Below are 5,237 nucleotides of genomic sequence, written 5' to 3'. Positions count from 1 at the left end.
TGGACGGTTGAGGAAACAAACATGAGAAAACCCATCCCAGCCATTCAATAAACCACAATGGTTATCCTAAAAAAAACAGTGACCAGTACAGGATGTAAAACCCTTGATGGGAAATTGTACAACGTATGGTGAACAAAGGAAAACCAACAATGGAAATTAAAAGACAGTTGCATTTTGTGGGCAAAAGCCAGGATGGTTTTCAAGTGTTCTCCACAGTGCTTAATGTCATGAAACCACAATATTATTAATGTGTAATTTACATTAATATGTATGTTTTAATAGTAAAACCCATGATAGTTTTCAAATGATCTCCACAGTGGTACTAACCAAATAATCATAATGGGAATTAACAGAAACATGCATGGGTTAAGGGAATAAACACATGTTTTTTGTGCAATTCCCATGATGTTGAACACCATAAAAACTTGATGGGAAATTCAATAAACATGCATGTTTCAAGAGAAAAACCATGATGTTTTCAAATGATATCCACACTGTGGTAATAACCAAATAACCATAATGGGAATTAACAGAAGCATGCATGGGCTAATAGAATAAACCATCATGTTTTTTGTGTATTTCCCATCATGTTTAACACCATAAAAACTTCATGGGAAATTGGATACACATGCATGTTTTCTTAGCAAAATCCGCAATGTTTTTTTGGTTATTAACATTGTTGGCTTTTAGGTGAAAAACCATTCATGGGAAGTGTTCTGCTTTTCTATTAATGGTTTCTTCAATGGGATTTAGCTAAATTACCATTCAAAAAACCACTCATGTTTTTTTGGAAAATTTTCCTGTGAATTTTACGAGGATGCAGGTTGGATTGGACTTTCAAACGACTTACACAACATAGGCGTTCTCTAAGAATACATTCCACTTGAAACTGGCGTTAAAACAAGCCTTGATCCCTTCAAAAAGAACGGAAACCAACAAGCTACCAATTCTCAAACGGCAGCCTCTGTTCTCCTCAGGAGTGCTTTTTTCACGAGAGCCAATGATAGTCCCGGAAACGCGTCACGTGCCATATCGCACGACTCATGCGCAGACATTTTTCGCCAGTGAACTGCAAGTACGAGTTTCCATTCTGAGCATGCGCACTTCGAAAAATGTCAGCCTCCAAACCTTATGCGCATGCTCAGTAAGGAAAACCCGTATTCGTAGGTCACTGGCGAAAAATGTCTGCGCATGAGTCGCGCAAAATGGCACGTGATACGTTTCCGGGACTATCATTGGCTCTCATGAAAAAAGCACTCCCGAGAAGAACAGAAAAATGGCTGCCGTTTGAGAATCGGTAGCTTGTTGGTTTCTGTTCTTTTTAGAGCGATCAAGGCTAGTTTTAACGCCAGTTTCAAGTGGAATGTATTCTTAGAGAACATTTATATTTTGTAACACGTTTGCAACTCCAATCCAACTAGTATCCTCGGAAAATTTGCTCCTGGAAAATTTTATTTCGTGGGATAAGAGCTGCGAAACAGGTGAGTTTTTTACGCAATTTTTAATGTGGAAAGTTTGTTGCCACCGGGTACAAAAAGTTAGTGTAATGTGCAGAAAGGAGGATTCCTAAGGTTTCCGTTCATGAGTGAATTGGCTTGTACCAGGTGGCAGGGAAATGGCAATATTGTTCAACGTGAAGGTTATTTTTTTTTCTGCGTTACTCACTTACGATCGGCACCTCTACATGAATGATCAATGATTCGATCAGATGTGAATTTGATTTTGAATGTGATTGTGTCATTGGGAACGTAACCCTAGTATCAAATATTTTAAATAGCTGCTTTTAAGGTCATTTATATTCCCTTTTCTGGTGAATGTCTAAGTTATTATACTTTTTCGCAGTCACAACTCAACGATCCTTGCGTGCAAGTACCGGTAGTTACCAAGTTATGGATTTGCAATCAATTTGAGTTTAGTAAAATCAAAATCAAAATCCATGTTTGCTAAAATAAAGTTTGGGAGAACAGAAGTGTAGGTACAGATGTACCGGTATATAGATATCTATAGATTCAGGTTTGTTACTGTTTTTCAAATCTTTTTTCTTTTTAGACTTAGAAGCTTTATTGCCTTGGGCTTTTTTTGGTTACACCCCAAATGTTTGTTCTTTTCTTAGATGGAAAAATTTATAATTAATATACTATGTGATTTGGAGCTGCAGTTAGAAACAGTGTCCCATGCATAAAGTCTCATTGGGTTTGATGGCAGTAAAATAATTTTGGTAAAAAATATGTTTAAAGTTTTTATCATAACTTCTCACCTTGGTCCTGGTGGACTTCAAACATGCTCTACCATTTTGCACAAGGAACTTATCAATCAACCGTTACCTTTTGGTGTATTTGCAATATGATCTTTCGATAGCAATTGATTTATTTTTCCTATCCTTTATGTGTAGATATCCTATGTCTGTCACATAGTTAGTTTTAAGCTTTTATTTCCTGTAGTGTATCTTTATTATAGTTAGCACATGACCCCACAAGTATGTATATCATTGCTTCAATATTGATTGTGTTTGAATAAAGGATATTGTTGTCTTGTCTTGTAGATAATGCAAAACAGCCTCAGTTGTATTTGCATTATTTCTGAACGTTACTTTTAAAGGGCAAACCATTAAAAAGTGTACAAAGTTTACAGGAGTTCAGGAAAAATATTCAAAATATTCATTCATTTGAAGTTCCTGAAGCAGGTAAATCTTGAAGAGTTTATGTAACCATATCTGGAATATATGACATTTCTATTTGGGAATGTTTAAGTCCACAGAATTCATTTTTTTTATGTTGAGAAGTAATGTAAGACTGTTGACTTCATGGGGTTCCCCATTGATGAGTAAAATTGTCTGGTGTTAGACAAAGCAAAATACTCTGGCTTTATAGACAGAGTAAAATACTAAGTGTTTTAGGGATGAAAGGGTTAACTAAAGTGCGATCATTACTTTGACTTTCTTTTTCTTCATTTGAAACAAAACAAAGTGATTGATCATCACCTCAACCATTGCTATACAACTGCTTTGGCCTTTGGAACAAAGTATCAAAGTTGAAGCTGGTGGCTCAAGGAGTAAACGTTGCAAAAAAGTTAGCTTAAAAATACTTTTATGGTATTTGAGTATAATTGTAAAACAAATTTGCATCATATCATTAAAGTTATTAAATCAATGAGAATCCAAACATGAGGATGCAGTTTGCTCAGGAGGGGGTCTTCTTTTTTTAAAAACAACCCTTAAGCCCGGTTTCCAAATAGTCGTCCCTCTCGTTACAATCGTCACTGTCGCTCCAAGTTTTCTGAAGTGACAGGGACGATCATATGGAAACGCTCTAGCGATCACCCGGGACGATTCCGGGACGATCCTTGCGACAGAAACGATCAGTCGTCCGAGATAGATTCGAGTTCTATCCTTGCGACAGAGACGACCGGAAAAGACTCTCAAGCGATCGCATATTTTTAATGGTAACCGGGTTCAAACGATAGAAGCGACAGAAGCGATGGGACATATCCCATGATGCACCTGATTGCTTACTTCTCGTCCATATACACGCTTCAAAATGGCGGCAAGCAACTCGAATAACACATCTACATTTATGGAAGAAATACAGCGGTATGAATGTCTTTATAACAAATTTTCGAAGGATTATAAGAACAGAAGAACCAGAGAAAACGCCTGGGAAACGATTGGCCAGATATTCGGTCTTACTGCAGAGGAAGCCGAGAAGAAGTATAAGAACATTCGCACTAGTTATACACGCTATCTGAAGAAAGTGAAAAGCGTTCCTTCTGGGTCGGGAAGGGAATATCAGCCGAACCCAAAACCGATGCTTTCTTCGATGTTCTCTCTCTCTTCTTCTTCGCAAAATAACACGAAGAAGCAAATAACAAGCCAAAAGTCTTCTTCTTCGATTGACTGCCGCCATTTTAATTTTGATTTAGTCGGCAAAAAAATTCCTAGAGCCAGTCTTATGATCCGATACAAACGATTTAATGGAAACCAAGGTATCGCAAGAATCGCTTAAATCGCGCCTGTCGTTTTTCACCACGTGAAGCTCTTTTCAAGCGACAGAGACGATTCTAGCGACAGGGACGACTATTTGGAAACCAGCCTTTAAAGGTAACAGAATCTTGTTTTGTGGATGTAGGGTAAAGAAATCTGACTCCTTTGAGGAACCAGTTTTAAATTGACAAATAATTGGCATTTTATAATTCATGAGTAAAAGCTATTTGCTCGCTTACCAAATTGTTCTACAGTTCCATTCATTTTTCAGATTGATAGCCTTAAATGTACTGCAGCAACTCTTCCAGCTGTTTGGTCTCAGTATCATAAGCAGTACAAATCCACAAATTTTTCTCCAAAAAGGAACAACAAGAACCCCTGTCATTTTCATAAGGGAATTCCCCTTAGGGGAGTTTGTTCACTTCACCACCATTGTTTAATACTATCCAGGGACTAAAGCAAGGAAAATTGATTATAGCTTAAATAAATTGGACCACTTTTTTACTTAATACACTTACTGCATTCAACTTTAGTTTATTCATCCTTTGAAATGGTAGGAATGATTACTATTATTTACAGCAATTGCTAAAAATTCATTGCATCTAATGTTGAAATATTTTTTACATATGAGTCTTAAGTATTTATGAGTCAATGAGTTAGTGCAGTTACCCTAGCCCATAACATGAAAGCTAAAATTTCAGAGAGTGCTTAGGCCTAATCACTGAAATGAGGGCTTAGGCTTGATCAATAAATTATTGCTATATTGACTGTGAGTCTCATTGACTCATGACTCATTGACTCATTGACTCATTGACTAATTGACTCATAAATCATGGGACCTCTTTACATATGGAAAGGTAACAGGAGTTATTTCTGTGAAGTCTTATCCAGAAAACTGCAACATGGGATTAGCATGCCCCTTTCAAATGTAGCTTTGTATGCTTTTGCTCAATGTCTTTGAACGATTATTACAGAAATATGAAGTTATGGTTTTTTTAAAAGTTAAATCTAATGCAAGGGGATTAAAATTATTGAAGCAGCTGTGTTGCAACCAGAGTCTGCAAAGAGAGGTTAAATAATTTGTTGTACTGGAAGTACTTAGTAGGCCAGTGTGAAATTTGTGAAAAGTTTTGGAGGGTGGCACTGAATCACCTTTAACAAGTTTTCTAAACTTTGAAGATACCTAATTTTATATCCTCCTGCTGTTTTATTGCTAGAAGATAAAATAAATTCCCGATTAAGTATTTTTGTTGTCAAT

Source organism: Montipora capricornis, chromosome 1, assembly GCF_036669925.1.
Source record: "Montipora capricornis isolate CH-2021 chromosome 1, ASM3666992v2, whole genome shotgun sequence".
In the NCBI taxonomy this organism is placed as follows: Eukaryota; Metazoa; Cnidaria; class Anthozoa; order Scleractinia; family Acroporidae; genus Montipora; species Montipora capricornis.
The sequence above is the reverse complement of the archived record's forward strand: the minus strand, read 5'-3'. Positions refer to the sequence as shown.